We start from the raw sequence: 18349 nt of genomic DNA, 5'->3' as shown, positions 1-18349 counted from the left end.
TTTCTTGAAACTTTTTAAAGACTTCCCCCCCCCCCCCCACCCCAAATCAAAAACCCAAAGTAACCAAATTTTAACTAATTTTTAATTCTTATAGTTCTACAAGATGGAAGAGGAGTCTGATCCTATAGACTTGACACGATGCATTTCAAGGGTTTTGAGGTTGAAATCACCTGCATTCTGCTAAATATTTGCCCAGATAGTTGCAGGCAGAGAACAAGCCTGGCAATGAGGAAGAATGGGGCTCTCCCAGGAATTCTTGTGGTGTTGAGTTCAATGTATAGACAAAAGGTCTTAAATTCTTCTCTCACTTTTGTTTTACCTCCATGCTATAGCCACACTGCCAGTGAAAGAAAGAGTATCGAACTGCTCATTTCTGTAAAGTAACTATGTTTTAAGTCTTTTTTTTTCTAATATCAGTCACTGTTTTTTCCTCTTCCCAGTCAACATCATCCCCAAACACACAGGTACCTCCACCCCAAACAAAACACTCCAGGGCTGACTTTGTAAGAAAGAGGTACAAGAGAAGCAGCAGAAGGTAGTTTAGTTCACATTCTGTTAATACCTTTAGTTTTTTTCTAACTTAAGTTAGAAATTTTAACAGTTGTTTATCAGCTGAGGGTTCAGAGCAATCACTGTAGAATGCAATGTATTTGCAGTATGCTGTAGGCTAATGTGTAAGTATTGAAAGAGGAGTGGAGGAGGAGAGGACTCTATTTTTGCATGCTCAGAAGACAGTGAAGTTGCTTCCACGTGTATAGTGGAAATGCCATCTGAAAGCCATCCCAAACTGACTATTGTCACTCAGAAAACAGGCCCAGCCTTGCAACAAAGAACTGCAAATGCCATATGCTTACTGGCAAAAAAGCAGTGCTAAGTTACTCAGAACCTGTATCTTCAGTACAGACAGGACAGATGAGGAAACCTAATGCAGGCCTACAAGTCAGAGGTGGCATGCGGAAAACTAGAGAATAACTGCTCACTCATTCTTCCAGCAGAAGAACTAGGAAACATTAAATCAAACAGGCAGATAGCCAAGCAAAACCTGCTAATTTTACACACATGCAGCTAAAGCTAGGGAATTCACTGGCACAGGAAGCTGTAGGTATTTCCATAAATCCCCAAAGTAACTAATTAATGCAAGAAACACCCATCTAAAATTGTTAAATGAAGACATAGCAATATCACCCCAATTTATATTTTGCAACAGATACTAGTGGAGGAATTGCATAAACTGGGGGAGCATTCCAGAACATACTATCATATCTATGCTTGCCCTATCTTTGTATTTTTCCGTTAGCCAATACCCACTACTGGAAACTGAATATTGGTCTCAGCTCTTCAGTCTAACAATTCAAATACCTTGTCATTGCAGCAAGCAGACCATGCAATCACTAATCTGTTCCTTTCTTCCCAAATCCTTTCCACTTCCTGGAAAAGTATACATGCAAATGCTCCTCTTCCTCCAGATTCCCTCTAATCACATACTCCTCTTCCCACTATAGATAGACTTATAAATAACAAGCTTCCTATACAAATAGCCCACAAGTTTATCAAGGGTGAGGAAACTATGGAAAAAGGCTTTCCCAATCTGACAAAAAAATACTGCTTTACTATTGCTGTGGGTACAAGCGTGAGAGCTAGGACACAACTTCTGCCTTTGCCATTCCTGTTATCCAAAGCATTTGATGCTTTAAAGCTCTTAGAGGAATGCTGCCATTAGGTCAGTGCCTGGCAAAACTCCACGGAAAGAGGAGACAAGATATTCAGCAAAGAAGTGACAGGAGAGTTACCACATATACTGCCCTATTTTCATCAAATTAGCATGGAGAGGTTGGAGAAAGAAGTTTCCTCCATGTCCTAGTGCATTCTGCCGTATGAGAAGGACTCATGCAAGAGAACTGCAGAGAGCATTCCTTATCAGCATCCATATTCAAAACATCTCCGAGTCACCTCAGGACAGTAGTGCTGTCCTGTCCACTTGCGCAGTGCAAGGTAGCCAAGTGCTGAAGCTGCAACTCACTGAATACAGCCACAAATGAAAGTGTCAATAGAGAACTTACTGCTGTATTTAGACCTTCCTTCACCCCAGACACTCATCCAGCCTGGCCCTTACGTCCCTGTACTGCCTAGCAGCCACATAAGGGTTCCAGTACTTGGCACCCTTGTAAAAGCCAGCTGGAGGAAAGAGACCCTTGGGATCTACTTAACCCCATGTAAGTTACTTACTGCATTAAGCCCATCTCCGAAGGCAGACAGCATGTCAGTGGGTCACAGAATGTTCTTCTCCAGCTCCGGGCATCTTTCCCAGGAGAGGAGAGCACAGCATACCACAGACACAATGGCCACAGCCATACAGCAGATGGGACAGGTCATGGGCTGTTCTCCAGCTGTAAGGCAAATATGGAGAACACAGCTTGCATTCCCACAGCTAAGCTCTCACCCACCCTGACTTCTAAGCCATGCCCAAATATTAAACTGGTACCCAGGCTTTAGCTGTCAGACTGCATTAACCCTTCCTGGCATGGATAATCAGTTGCCAGAAACTGGGCTCATGTCCCAGGCCTTTTTAGTTGGCTAGTAATCACATGGCTGATTACTCAGGAAAGTGTCTGATGCAGCAGTTGCAATACACAGCTTTCAGGTCAAGTGTTCCAGGCTACTTAACATGTAACCAAAGAACCTAAAAATCCTTTCAAGCATGGGTGCGCCCAAATAACCTTGTGTCTTCAAGGTCCTTTTAAGAATAGAACAATCTCTCACACACACACACATTTATGACCCTTGCCAGTGCAAGACAGAAGTGACTACCAAAATGCAGCGTTTCTGCAGATCCCAAGAGCAGACAACACAACCATTTGTGTACAAATGGTTTTCTATTTTATATTTTAAAGATACCTGAAGAATGCTGCCCTAAGGGAATTCTCATTTACAGCACAAACATCAGACCAGAGCACAGGGATGAAGAGCTCTTACTGCATCAGTACCTCAGGCTGTGCTTGCTGCTTTTCAATAATCTTCTTTTGGAAGATCTACTCTCTACTACATGGGCCTTGAGTGATACCTTAATTAGATCTTAACCTAAAATAGAGCTTCAGCACATGTCTATAAGTTTTCCCTTTCCAACTTGTGCAGCATTAACCAGGAATCTCTTCATTGTTTTGCACAGGGCAGTGCAGGCAACATAACCTGTGCTCAAACCTGAACAAATTTGTAATGTAATACGGTACAACTAATGCAGCTGTATTGTGCTGCTAGAAGCACAAGTTTAGTTCTTTAGAGAAGCAAAGTTTTAATTTTACACAGCAACTGGTAACCAGAAAAAATAAATTGCTATTCTGTGATCTGCAGGGGACAGATAAAGAGCATTATACTTTTAATCTGCTTTTTAAAAAAATTTCAATTAGCTTTGATCCTGTAAAAACATAAAAGGTTGTTTTTTCTTTTTTGAAGTTTAGATCTTAAAAGTAGTGGCAACTAAGAACATTTACAGGGAAGTTTCATTTTGAAAACTTGAAACTCTTAGGGTCAAATAAAAAAAATTTCTGTTTATGACTAGTTAAATACCTAGCTGATAAATCTGTGAACTTTTTTATTAACACCTTTAATACATTTAAATTAACCAAAACACTTCTAATAGCTCTTGTGTTCTCCAACTGGAGTTATGTACCAACAGAGAGCAGTGTTTGGAGGCACATATTGAACAGCAAGAGGAGTCAATGCAACTGTGTGAGAACATACATTTTTACTGCCAATACATCAATTTTTAGTTTACAGCAGAATCAATAGATATCTGAGCATGTTCATAAAAAACAGTTAAAATCACTGATGACAGTTAACTGCAGAAGTTTCTGAATTCTTTCATACCCTTCCAGGTCAGGCGTTTTTAGATTTTACTGCCACATCCACAGCAATAACTTCGTGTCTCACAAGAAAAATGATAAAATAATTCTTACCCAAGAGATCATCTCATGTACACTAAAAGGCAAAGGTTTGTAATTTAGTGCCAACTTTTAATTTAAACCCTTTAAACATCTATTAAAAGTTCAGTCCTGGTTAGTAAATTTGATGCATGAAAACTGTTAAAAAATTTCAGATCAGCAGTATTGATACAGACCTGCTGCAGCCAAAAGAGGCAGTGAGGAACGTGCAGAATTTTTTTTAGTCTGAAAGTATTTCAAACTCCTCCAGTGTCAGTGCACAATGGAAAAAAATTAGAACCAGAACTAAGAAGGGAGGGCTATTAAATTCAAAACTTTTGTAAGCTATACACAAAAAACCCCAACATAAACCAAAACAAAAAAACAACACAAAGAACCCCAAACATGAGACATTCTCAGCTTGGAAGTTCACCTGCTTTCTATAACTCAGCCAAGGTGACACAAATGGATTCTTCCACCCTTAGGCTGATGATAATAGTGCTGGTAACACATTAGCTTTCCCTCTCAGCATCTGACACCCCAACTGCTAGTCATATTTTTTAGCAAGCAGTGAGTCAACGCACCCCAACAAAGACTAAGTTCATATGAAGGTTAAATCCCAGCAAACGGGGAGACTATCTCAGCCAATCACAGAAAGCAAATACTTCATACCTTGCTGTTGCTTGGCCCAAGACAATAATAATATAATATAGACAATATTTTCTATATTATTTATCTTAAACACCAAAGTTGAGCAGTAGGATTAGACTGTATATGAAATTAAGACAGCCCAGGAATTTTCTAAAACCTCATTATCGTACTTCTTTTGGAAGCTTTACCAGAAGCTCAGAATGTTTTGCTTCCAGGGCCAGATGCCAATTCTGCTGATAGCTCTTTTTGCTGCTGCTATAGAAAAGGCTGTCATCTTCACAGACGTTAATTTCTGCCTTTTTAATGAATTTGAGGTGCCTGTTTCCCAGCCAAAATTCAAAACAGTCAAGGAGAGAAGAGCAAGTTCAACAGAGCCTATTTCTGCAGAATTGAGATATTTCTGAAAAATGGTTATGGCTTTTTGGAAAATACTATACAAAGTACAGTTGAGTTTTAGCCCTGTTACATTAATTGTGAGTAGTAAAGATTTTTATTTAAAATAATACTGAGCATCCATTTTTTTTTTGTAACTCCTACTTTATAGCCTGAAACTTTACAGCAGAGAGCTCAGTATGATCACAGAAGCAGAGAAAAGTGTTTCCCTTCCATATCTGAAACAACCTGAAGCCCAGCTAGCTGTCCTTGCTGACAGATATGCAATTTACCTCATAAGCGACTCTTACTTGCAGGCTCTGTCTCTGATTTCTGAGGAGCAAATCACATCAATTACAGGACCTGGTCTTGTTTTTAAAACTCATCATGTATTTCAATTTCATTATTATCTCCTTGAGTCCCAGAGATCTTTCTTTTTTTCCCTTTACAGAAGTTTCATATATTATTACAGCCCTTCTAGGATTAATACTGAATGCTTATGTAGTAGTCTTATGGAGTTTTGTGGTTTTGCCATGGTTCTTGGGATGTTTAATACATAACTCTTACAAGGAAAGAAATACAGGACTAGTATAGAAGAGGAGGAATAGTATCTTTAAGAGATTGGGACAAAACTGAGTGCAACACAAAAGTTATGGATACCAAGGTCCCAACCTTGGCCCAGAGTAAGAAATCTTATGCTGGGAGGTAGAGCAGATTATCTGTGGGAGATAGAGCAGATTATCTGTGGAAGCTTGAGCTTTCTATAAAAGATGTAACTTCAGGAAAGACCAAATATGCATACTCCTTTTGTCATTTAAAATGCATTTTACTAGTTGAGAACCAACAATACTTCAGGCTTTCCTGGTTACACCTCAGTGAAGAAATCACAACTAGAAAACCCCAAGCAGCCCTTAGGAAAAAACAGCAGATAAGACCAAGAGAGACAGAACACCTCCATGAGTACTACCTCAGAATAACAGAATTCCTCTTTTTCTTCTCTTATAGGTAGGTGAGGGTACAAGAGTTTCATTACAGTGAACCCTCCTCATCGTGTCAAGTTTCTTCAACAAAAAACCAAAGCTAAGTAGCTATTTCCTTTGAAAGTTAGTGCTGTCAGGCAACAGCCATCAGGAAGTCAATGGTCCTTACACCACAGGTCTCTTCACATCTGTAGCTCCTGGCAAATCGTATTTGTTCATATTTGTAAGGTAAAAGCTTTGAATTTTCCCATATCCACCCTGGCTCATAAAGGGACTGCACTTTTATAGAAAATATATCAAGCAGTTGCTACAATTCAGTGTTCAGTGTTACTTTTTCAATTATAAAACTAGAAACTACATAATACTCTCAGGAGAAAGTACTCGTACAATCTCCAGTCATCTTCTCATAGCAAAACACCTCGCAGTCAACCCCTGGCAGAGAACCACAATATTAAGATCTCATGGAGAAAAAGGCTTCCAGCAGCTTTACAACCTGTATGTCAAATTAGCAGAAACTAAGAACAACTTTGCACTAGCAACAGAAATTAAGTTGAAGTACATGTCAATGAAAAGAAGCCAATTCAGACAACTGTAAAGAGTACTACTTCAGAAACATTTTCAAAAGCCTAGACACGCTTCCCTGCCATGTGATACTGTTTATTATAAATTACTATTTCAAGATGTTTTAGAGGTAACTCCTGTTCCTGCCGTTAAACATTTTATATTATGTGGTTTATAATCTGTGAAACAGGAAGAGGGGAAGGAGCACTAATTCCCACAAACCAAACTTCTCTGTTCGCAGTAGCAAATGGACAGTTTAAAAATTTTATGTAATCGAACTACTTTTAGAAAATGCTTATTCCAATATACTCTGGGGATTGAATAAGCATACCCTGAACTGTTTCAGTTATGAAGTCAAAATGACGTTAAGAACCGCCACTCGCCATGTTTCAATATTGTACTTTCCTGGTAGCATGCATGAAACGAAAGACAGCCATTTTGCTTGTATTTTCTGCTGCAGAAAATGACCTAACTACTAGACAGAGCTAACACACCACCATGGTTTCAGCTGGGTTAGTTAGTTTTCTTCTTAGTAGCTGGTACAGTGCTGTGGTTTGAATTCAGTATATGAAAATGGTGTTGTTAACACTTTGATGTTGGGGTAGCACTATGTAGCAACAACCAAAAGTCTCTGCCAGTGAGGAGGGGCTCAAGAAGCTGTGAGGGAGCAAGGCCAGGACAGCTGACCCGAACGGGCCAAGGGGATACTCTATACTAGCATGTCATGCCCAGTATATAAACTGGGGGAAGCTGGTCAGGAGGCATGGATCATTGTTCATGCTGGGCATGTTAGGAGGCCATGAGCAATTCTATCATGTATCATCACTTGCCTGTCTTGGGGTTTCCTCTTTGTTGTCTTCCTTCATGGTACAATTATTAATTTCAATTCTGTTCTTATTTCAACCCATGGCTTTTACCGTTCTTCGTATTATCCTCTCCATCCTGCCAGAGCAGGTAGGATGTGGTATTTAGTTACTGGCTGGGGTTAAGCCTCGAGGCACACAAAAGAGTTTAAGTCTCAAGTGTTTTTCTCAGGACCCTAGTATCTGCAGTACTCCTCTCTGATTGAAAGAAACTAAGGTAAGCCTAGGTCAAATTATTTCCTATTTTGTCAAGGTAAGATGAAACGCTCAGATTTAACAATAGCTGTATATTCTTCTTCAATGATCTTAAGACAATTTAAAAATACCTTTACTTTTCAATCAGCTTACCAATTTCCAAGTAAGGCCTAAGCATTTGTTTTATTACAGTCCATTCATCTCTACTTTCCACATAAAAACAGACTGAACTTCATTTTGGGACAGGTATTAATCATTCCTCCCCTGCCACTACAAAACTAGTACCATTGTTGCTGGGAAAGTGCTCCTTCGGTTATGGAGAACTCCATCTTCAGGGAAAAAGATAGTGTTTATTGGTCTGGTGAGAAGCCTGAAGTGTAGCTCAGGGCTAAGAGCACACATCAGTACTTCAAACTTTCACCCCCACAGCTCAATTTAACAGCAAAGCTGGCCTAGCACTGGGGGGCCTTCAGTGAAGTCACTTACCACTGTTTTCACTAACATGAGAATCGAAAGTGACATCAGCGTCAAAGAGGGGGGAAAAAAAAAAAAGCCTTTACTTCAGCCCCCTCCCAATCCTCCCCTCCCTACACTTAACATACCCAGTACTTCATCTATTGTACAGCCTACATATCATTCTTGTTTCAAATATTTTTAAATGGACATAGCTCATAATTGCCAAGTAGCACTCAAATACAAATGAAAATCTCAGGAAATTCCCAAGAAAACTGCTGGAAAGGCTCTCTATACTTCTCCTGTTCCTTATATTGGTCATCCTCAGACAGAATACTGAACGAGGCAGACTTTGTCCCACTCAATACAGCCATTCTTCTGAGCATCAAACACCACTTTGTCCTCCGGAGCCTGCAGGAAGTTTGAGACAATGGCAGAGTAGTACTGTCTTCATAGCCCTGATAGCTCAACTGGACTATCGACTAAAAAGCCACATGATGTTTGAAAGGAAACAGAATTCATTACTTTAATTGTACTTTTCCAGTTTATATCCTCCCAGGGAAAGACAAGAGCAGACAAGCAAAAATGCTTGTAACACCGGTTTTAACACCAAAAAGTAGAGAATGCAAATCATCAGACATACATTTACATAGTATATGAAGCCTCCATGTGTACTCCACCCATCTGAAATTACCATTTTTCTGTTAAATTCATTCATACTCCAGATAGTAGCTCAAACTTTGTCCTCTGGGACAAAGGGAGGGGCTCTGAAGAAAAACTACCAAAGTTAGGGCCAAACGCTCTTCAATATTAAGAATACCTTTCCTTGGGGAAGTCAAACACTTGCTCACTCTGCTGTGTGTCCGTGTTTGAATGCCCTATGGAATGCTTTTCTTTACCAACTGGTATTTCCTTTCAATGCTGGATTTTAATTAGCAGAACACATACCCCAAACTTTGTATGGCAAATTTATAGTTAAGAGCTTTCCTGCTCTAGATGGCAGGAACCCCAACACCAGCACACTATGTAGCTGCAGCCACACACTCCTCTGCAGGATGGCAGCCTGACACACAGCTTACATTGGAATTCCTGTTCACTGGGATCTGATACTTCAAGCAGGTATCACACCAGCACTGGCACTCATAGCAGTGTGGGTGCTGTGCCTAGATAACCACTGCTAGCTTAGTTTCACTCACTTGCAACTCCTGATTATAGATCACAGTCTTCACCAGTAAGACAAGTTCTTCAGCAAGACAAAACCTCCCACTTTAATAGGACCTCATTACTTCAATACTAGCAAAGCATTTATGCAGAGCTACTCTTCAATCTTCCTTGCGGTTGCAAGGTACTCCTCTTGCTTATAAGCACTTGTTTAATTACTAAGGCTCTGCTGTTTTTGCCCAGTTACTAAGACTGATAAATGGCAACATTCCAGAACAGTTTGTCTAACCACCGATTTCTTGGCCTACAGCCCAAGAGCCATGTGACACTTTTAAGCTCACCACTGATGATGGTTAATGGAAGACTTCGCTGCACTAAAGCAGCAAAGTGCTCTCATGCTGTTTACTGCAGTCTTAAAGCTTTAAGTCTAACAGTGTTTTGTAAACTTTATCAAAGTGCTTTTGCAGAGAGAAATCTCATGCCACGTGTTCCAAATGTGTCACACAGTAACTCTTCACAACTACATCTTGGTATCTCACTTTTACTCAATTATTTGTAATTACTGTATTACTCAAAACAGACCTAAATCCACAACTCGTTTGAAATATATTAACCCACTCCCACAAGGCAAAAAAGCCAGTTTCCATCTTAAAATTGGTTATAAAAATGACCTTCTGTAATTTTCACTGGTCTCATAAACCAAAACCTCTGGAACATGTCATGGTTAAAACATTTCTTCACTTTTGTAAATGCTAGACTCCCTACACCACTAATACACTTTTTTTAAAAATTGGCTACCAATTTTCTGTAGCTCAAAAGTACAGGATCATTCCTAGGGAAGGTTCTGCAGCTCAATATTCAATATGCCTTACCATTGGCCACATCTCCCTTTTTTATATGGTGAGGCCAATCTTCTTCATGATTGAACATCACACTTTGAGACAGGCCTCCACCACAGATATGCAGTAACTTTATCTGGCACCCTTTATCTATTGCTGCCTATTCTACCTCTGAGACCATCCCCAATGCATGTTTTAGAATATACAGAACAAGATTAAGTACTTTGGGTACCTAAAGTACCACCCACAATGCTGAAACTTGAGTCTTCTATTTCATCCACAGCACAAGATAAACGCACCAAGTTTACTGCATATACACGGCATTCCTTTTAAAGGCTTTAACACCTTGTATTAACATCAGCTCAAAAGATTAAAGATGCTCCAAAACACATGCCACTCTTCAGACTCTAATGAAGTTATAGATCCCTTTGAATATCTAACAAAGTACTTACCAAATATTGCTGCTCTAGTAACCATCTCTGCTGTTTGACATCTTAACATCCAGAAGAGACAAACCTAGCTAGGACTGACAACTTTTGCACTTGCCATCCAAGCAGCTCCACTAGATGCTGTTAACAGCACCCAGACTTTTCGCAGAACCGCAGTGGGCAGAAGATTGAGACTGATCTTACCTTCCCACCTCTTAAGTACATAACCAGTAGTTTTTGTCCTGGAGCCACTCGAGCACAACATGAAGCATCACATGCCCAGTACATGCTGCACCAGAGAGCACAACAAGGCCAACGTTGCTTATATAGCTCTTGAGAAGTACAAGCAGTTGAGGAACACCATGCTGTGATCCACACCTCATCTGCAACAGCCATGACTGTTAACATCATTATCTTTATTCAAAAGCATGTACAAAACATGGCACATGGAAATATGTACCACTCTCAGTAATGTTGGTTAACAGAAATAAATCCTGTTGAAAGCAATGAAGAGAAAGCTATTTTCTAGTGAATTTCTGCAGATCTTGGTATTTAATAGACTTATTTACCATTCCTTGCTGAAAAGGTGCAGCCAAAGTAGGTGGCCACTGCTTATTATTAAGCAAACCACAGGAGATGCTAAATGACCCAACGCACTCCTGGAGTTAAGTCAGATCCTTAGCATCCACTTTAGTAGTCTGATGGATACTTATTTTTGACATTTCCAATGTTTTATATACTGCTCCTGGTAGTGTTTTGTACTTCATGATACTGCTTTGACAGAAAATTGGACTTTGCATGGAATTTGTCACTGACAAACAGGGACACCCCATGAGCTATAGGGTTGTTTTATGTATTTCAGACCATTTCAAAATGATTCAGAAATAGTGTGTCTATCAATTTTCAGTTTTGCCATTCTTGTGTTTCTGCCCTTATAAAGAATTCCTGACAATAAGGCTTGACACCCATGCTTCAAGGCCAATTTCATTTTTTGTACACCATGAGTTGTCTTTAAATTTACTTGGTAAACAATTTATGATCCTTCATTCCTCTGTGGAAATGACAGTTTGCTGAATACAGCAAATATGCTGCTACTGGGATACAGCACCATTACTTTTCAAGTGACTGTTTGAAGCCCAAGGTCTAATGTATGTAACTCTTTTCCCACTACCAACCTCTTTTCCCAACAGAGCAAACAAGTACCGTTGCCAGTGTATTCCTCAAAAGGCAGTTCCACTGTTATGGTACTAGTCTTCTTTTATTGACTGCTGAAGTGGCAGTCAACAAATGCCCAACTCCTCACTCCCTCACTAGATACAGTGACGCAAGCTGTAGACATTGTCTTTTTCTTTGCTTTCACCCTGTCTTTACAGGGCCTGCCTGTGAGCTCTACTCTTGAGTCATCACAGATCTTCAGTATCTGCAAGACTGTGTACCATATGGTATTTTAAAAGGGTAAATTAATCAAGGGGTTTTCCATGTACTGAAGCTCAACACTTTTCCCTAGTATTACTGCTATACTTCCTAGAGAAGACAGTTCAGTAGCTTGGAAAGACAGTGTTTTAAATATGCAGAGACAGTAATTTTGGTCTACATGCAGTTTCTGAAAACAGCATCCTCTAAAATTGCAGCTGTTTCAGCAGGCTTTTAAAAGCATGGCATCCCACTCCAAGCCACATCATCTCTTCAGGTGTTACACCTCCTTCTGGTTACATCATCCACATTTGTCAGGCAGTTCTGACAAAGTGTTCCAATTCATCACTGAAAAAGGAGAACAAGATCTAAGTAAAATGGTTCATTCAAGGGAGAAATTTCAATTTACAAGTAAGCACACAACAGTTTGTATTAAGATGTTGCTATTTCTGTAAAAAAAAAAAACAAACAAAAAATCTCCAAAAAACCCAAAGCAAAACAAGAACTAAACTCACAAAGACAGTTTAATGCTTTTCACAAAGTTTAAATCAAATATTTTGGTCTCATCTCAGATGCCGGATCCATATGAAGTTTCTCAGCAAGGAATTCAGGTTCGGGATAGGTTCATCACAGATGAGACAAAAGCAGTACAGAAACAAAAAATTTAGTAGGGTTTCTGATGGCTTAGTTTTTTTATTGACAATCTTTAATACTTCTATCAGCACACACTGTACCTTGGGGAGGAAGTGCTTTTTAAATGCCAGCTATGACTAAACATATCAATTGATCAATTACGTTCATAACTGTCATAATGTAAAAAAAATCTGAACTGTAAGCACAGTTACTTTAGAGTTAGAATGAGAAAATGTTTAGAAGCTTTTCAGTTACATACCTGAATAAGCCAAAAGCATTTGTTCCTATGTTGTTTCTATAAAAAACATTCCCCTGTAAGAAAGAACTTTATTAGTTCAGAAAAGTTTTCTTTCATCACTCAAAATACAGCTTGCCATCTACTCAGCCTCTTGAATAGATGAAACTGCATTATTCAACACATGTTGCATTAGTATCAGCACACTGCAAGTTCTGTGAAACTTTAATTGGAAGTATAGTCAAGTCACAGTAAGATTTGTTTTGCTTCTCTTGCCCAGCTATTGCTCAGCCTGGGTATGAACTGTGATAGGAAGGGGAAATTACACTTGATTATCAGGTTATCTGATACTGGTGATCTGCCTATCAGGATCAAAGATAGTGTTTATTGGAATTCATACCTTCTATTCAGAAGCAGCATTCAAGCATCTCTGTGAAGACACAAAATACACTGGTTAGTTAACATCAACAAGCTTTGCTACTTCCAGCTTTTCTCTAGGTCAGCTATGGAAGTCACTCCCCTTTTTAATTGCAACAGTGCCTGTCTAAACAATACAGCATTTCATAGGCAGCAAGTTTCACCCATACATTTGAGCTTCACATACTGGGACAAAACCTGTTGTTGAAAAGAAAGTACTCGTAGCTAGCTAAGTATTTAAAGGTACCTTTGAGTGGAATAAAATTACAGATGTGTAGTAACACAGGAAAATTACAAGTTGTCACACTCTAGATTTTAACTTTTTAACTAAAACCAACCAGTGGATATACTCAAGCACCAGTACAGTAAAGTGAATTTCACTAAAAAATATGAAGTTCAGATACTTAAGTGGGAATGAAGTTCTTGGAGAAACCACTGCTAATATTCTTAATGCACAGTAAGCATTCATGAGTGTTCTTCTTGCCTGCTCAAGTATACTATACCAGCCCTTGTGAAGTAGGTTATCTCTGGAGCTGAAACAGCTTTATTTAGAATTCACTATCATTTACCATCAAATTCCACCTCTGTCATTAACATGACTTTTCCTAAATGCCCACATTTAAGTGGGCCCTAAATTAACTGTCCTAAAAGGATCCAAGTGCAAACATCATCACTAGCTTTCAAACACCAGCAACACTTCCTGACCATACCTGGCTTATGCCTGTTACTTACCCACTATAAGGCAGAATACCTGAACTAACACTTTCCCCTCTCTGCTCTTTAAAGATGTGAGCTTCTGCAATAGGATGTATTCGTGTCAACATGGACTTAGAGGTGGGTTCAAATAATGCACCAACATTCTTATTCACAGCCTGGTGCATGCTGGCACCTCACTTGTACACAGCAGCAGTATTAAACCAACTGGGATGATTTACGATTGAATGATTAAGTGGTTTCATCTCAGTAGCCAGAGCCTTACGAAGCTTCTCATCAATGTATCAGGTTTGGCCGTTTCAGCAGGATTCACCACTATTCACAAATATCAGTGACTGGAAACTGTAACACCACTCATACCTTCATCTATTCCACAAAACAAGCTCTGTCTCTTTCATTATCAATGTACTGAAAAGGCAATACATTACAATCAACAAAAAATTTCTGCTGTTTAATCAATTAATATTACCTCTTATATTTCCTGTTGCAAGAAAGTCTTTCTTCAGGACATGTCACATTCCCATTACTAGAAACTGTTCATACCACTCTAGAAATTTGAGTAAAATTCTGAATTACAACAAGTTCATGAATAATATAACACAAGCCAGTAAGAACAACTGAATTTTACTTTTTTAACAACTGGGTGTAAGCACTTGAGTCAAATAAAAATGAATACAGATCCTGGAGTTCCTTCTTTGAAAAAAGTGAGAATATTAACTATATGTTAAAAAAGTGAATACACATTTTTATTCAAAAATTGGAGCATTTGCTTATTTATATGAACAAGCCTTTAGATGCCCTGTTTTCTTTGACTAAACACTGTTTCATACTTATTTCCCAATAAAGTACAAAATCACAGTTAAAATCCATACTGAGGTAATGTTTAGATTTAGTATAAACACTTCAGAAAGGCATTTTACCAGCTCCTCCAACACAAAAACTATTCCAAATCCCCCCAGCCTACACAGCTCTAGACCATGTCAAACATGCCCAAAATATACCCATACCTCAATTTTAAAGCTAAATTTGATCATATGCATATTTTGCTAATATTTATCATTAATTTATCCCCACCAATAATTCAAAACATACACAGCTTTCAGGAAAATCCACTTGTGTGTGCCAAGTATTCTTCTACTTGTGATGATCCTTCCATGAAGGGCTAAAATTAAAAACAAGCAAAAAGTATCTTTTAAACTAAAAAACAGCTCTTGCTGTGGTCTAGCATCGTCTCTCATGTTACTATGTCAGAAACATGATCACCAAGCACTAAAAACTGACATTTTCATACAATTTAATACTCTTCTGGAACAGCCTATAATACCTGACAAGGTGAAGTTTTGTAAGCAAAAGAAGTCCAATTAAGAACTGACCTACAGGCTGACCTTAACTCAAAGAGCACCAAACCCCAAAATTATCAAATAATTACTTATCAGTTTGATGGCAATTATGAAAATGCAATGTAGTTTTTCTTTTTTGTCCTACTCAGTAGCCATACAAAGATGGCAACTCTCTGGCACTTCCCATACTTTTGGCAGACAAAAATACAGAAACCAAGTCATGAAACAGAAGTATTTATTGACTTGGTCAAAAATAGACACACAATATTACTAGACCAACATTAAAAATTCCAGAGCTGTTACCTTAATGTACAATGTACGTGACACCGCTGAAAACCTCCTCTCCATCGTACCTAAAAACAAACATGGACAGTCTTACAACTTGACATCAGCAGATTCGTATCACCAGGCCAGTACATCACACACATTATGAGGCAATAATCAACACGATCTCTAGAAGCAGCATGTTAAGTACTAAATCACAAGCTTGCAGGAGAAAAGCAGCAAGAACTGCAGTTTTAAACAAAGGAATTGCAAGTTACACCCACCTGAAACCCCATATTCAAAGCATTAGCAATAACTGCATGTACTCACTGTTAAACCTCAGTCCAAAGGTTTTTTTTAAACGAAAAATCGTCGTCTCAAGGTTTTAATCACTTTTAAGAGCTGATTTAAGTTGGTTTAGAGAATTGTTTTAGCCATATAGCAATTATCAAAATCCACCAACTCAAGCAGCTTAAGAAATACATGACAAAGTATGCTTTGTCATACACATTATTACTTGAACATGCTTATTTGAAGTATCTCACTCTGTACTACATAGATCAAATAAACACATCAAGCCATAAAAGGTAACTCATCACACACTTCGCTTCAGATCACAAAAACAATTAAAGCTATAGAAAGCCTGGAGTTAAGTTTCCACTTCTCACGAGCAATAAACTTTATGCTTTAGTATAATAAACCCAATAATCAAGGGCTACTAACGGTCTAAGTTTCACATATTTTACTGTTCAGTAATCTCCTGTGTGACACAGACTGTTAGACAAGCTAATTCAACACACAAAGAATGCACCTGACAATTTCCTATGCGAATCCAGCCATACCCTAATCTTTCCTTGCAGGTAAGAGCCTGGAATCCTGGATATATTTAGTGGCATTTCCTGTTCTTTCAGAAGTACTATGGGTTCAATGAATCAGCACTTCATGGAGGGGACAAAAAGGCATCTTAAGGCCACAAAAAGCTTCCGGGGAGGAGGTGTGCGTTTTCTTGGGGGGTGGGTGGTTTATTTCTTGTAACATATCTCCCTTTATTCTGCTGTGTTATTGTCTTAAAAAAAAAAAAGAAAACATCATTAGGTATAACAGTAATCTAATGATTTACATTAAGTATCACTTAAGTGTTGTGGGTCTTTTTTCCTTGGGGCGCTATGTGGATTTTACAATACTTTTATAGGTCTTCTGCTGTGGGGCAATGCCATAATCCTGGTGGCTGAGGCCTCCAAAATACATACAGGTAACACAAGCATGAGCACCAACCTTCTGCCACGTGAACAAGGCGGCTCCACCTTATTCAACATTTCACGCACGAATCCAGAGGACTGAAGGCCGTCCCACCGTGCCAGGGGCTGCCCCAGCCGCAGCTGAGGGCACAGCAGGGGCAGCACCCCCTCACCAGACCCGGCCGGAACGGGTGGGGATCAAAATGGCGCGGGCCCAGCAGCGCCACGCGGGCCACCACCGCCTACCGATCCCAGCCTGCCTCGCGCCCCGGGATGCGGCTTCCGGCAAGGAGCCTCCCGCGGGGCATGCTGGAATATGTAGTCCGCCCCCTCCGTCCCCTCGCACCGCCGCGGCTGCCAGCAGGGCACCGTGCACGGGCGGCTGCGGCCTCACAGCTGGATTACGGCTGCCTTACGCCTGGCTCTAGCCGCGGCTCCAAGGGAGAGAGCTGCACCCGCCAGCTCCTGCCTCGAGTACTATGCAAGCAGCGCCGCGGGCGAGCCTCCCGAACGTCCGAGCACAAGGAAGAAGCCGCGGCTGCAACCCCCACCGCCCCCCGCCGGGACAGCGGCACACACTGCACTCCCCGCCGCCTTACCGCGTGCCGCACAGCAGGCGCTCCGCAAGGAAAGAAGAAACGCAGGGCCGCGCGCCAGCTTTATATGCACGCTGCGGGGTGGAACGAGGCTGGCCACGCCCCCTGCCGCGCGAGCCGAGGGGCGGAGACCCTGCGCGGCGCTGGCGCGGGAGCGCGCCTTGGTCGCGGGGGCGCGCGGAGGCGCGGGCGCTGCCGTGGGCTCCGGCCGCCCAGGGGCCGCCCCGCCCCGCGCCCCCGCCTCCCGCCGCTCTGGGACGGGAGGGGCGGGCACTGCAGCCCGGCTGCCGGTCACCGTGCTGTTCGCGCGTTTTGCGTTACAGCGTTCCTGTGTAAAACGCAGAGTGCTTTTAGGTGAGTTTTTAAAAGGAGGGCGGGAACTGGCCTGGTGCAGCTCCACCTCCCAAACTTAAAGAGCATGTTTCCTGAAGAATCACAGCATCACTAAGGTTGGAAAAGACCTCTGAGATCATCGAATCCCACCTATCACCGAACACCACCACGTCAACCAGACCACGGCACTAAGTGCCACATCCAGCGTCTCCTTAAACACTTCCAGGGATGGTGATTCCACCACCTCCCTGGGCAGCCCATTCCAATGTCTAATCATTCTTTTGTGAAGAAATTCCTCCTAATGTCCAACCTAAACCTGCTCTGGTGCAGAGGACTGTGTCCTCTTGTGCTACTGCTGATTCCCTGGGAAAAGAGGCTGACCCCCACCTGGCTACACCCTTCTTTCAGGGAGTTGTAGAGAATGAGAAGGTCACCTCTGAGTCTCCTTTTCTCCTGGATAAACAGCCCCCAACTCTCAATCACTCGCCATAGGACTTGTGCTCCACACCCTTCACTAGCTTTGTTACCCTTTTCTGGACACCCTCCAGCACCTCAATATCCTTCTTGTACTGTGGGGGCCCTGAACTGGACACAGTAGTTGAGATGTGGCCTCACCAGTGCTGAGTACAGGGGGACAATCCCTGCCCTGGTCCTGCTGGCCACACTATTGCTGATACAGGCCAGGATGCCTTCTTGGCCACCTGGGCACATGCTGACTCATGTTCAGCCACCAACACCCTCAGGTT

At 41.0% G+C, this 18349-nt stretch overlaps 1 long non-coding RNA gene and 1 other non-coding gene across 6 annotated transcripts; both read right to left on the bottom strand.

The window, feature by feature from the left end:
* Positions 1-3727: 3727 nt before the first annotated feature.
* Positions 3728-17366, bottom strand: LOC104692512. 5 transcript variants are annotated; one of them, XR_005604021.1, is made up of 8 exons: positions 17274-17366; positions 16279-16502; positions 15476-15525; positions 14925-14994; positions 14302-14379; positions 13102-13131; positions 12726-12778; positions 3728-12181 (listed from the first exon to the last, which is right to left on the bottom strand). It is a non-coding gene; the product is annotated as an uncharacterized LOC104692512 (long non-coding RNA). The 5 variants fall into 5 exon arrangements; XR_005604022.1 differs by lacking the exon at positions 16279-16502 and having other exon boundaries at positions 17274-17344; XR_752360.4 differs by lacking the exons at positions 16279-16502; positions 17274-17366 and adding an exon at positions 16712-17245.
* On the bottom strand, positions 12399-12469 carry LOC120411820. The gene has a single exon (XR_005604371.1). It is a non-coding gene; the product is annotated as a small nucleolar RNA SNORD50 (small nucleolar RNA).
* Positions 17367-18349: the final 983 nt, after the last annotated feature.

Source organism: Corvus cornix, chromosome 3 (assembly GCF_000738735.6).
Source record: "Corvus cornix cornix isolate S_Up_H32 chromosome 3, ASM73873v5, whole genome shotgun sequence".
Lineage (NCBI taxonomy): Eukaryota > Metazoa > Chordata > Aves > Passeriformes > Corvidae > Corvus > Corvus cornix.
The sequence above is the reverse complement of the archived record's forward strand: the minus strand, read 5'-3'. Positions and strand labels throughout refer to the sequence as shown.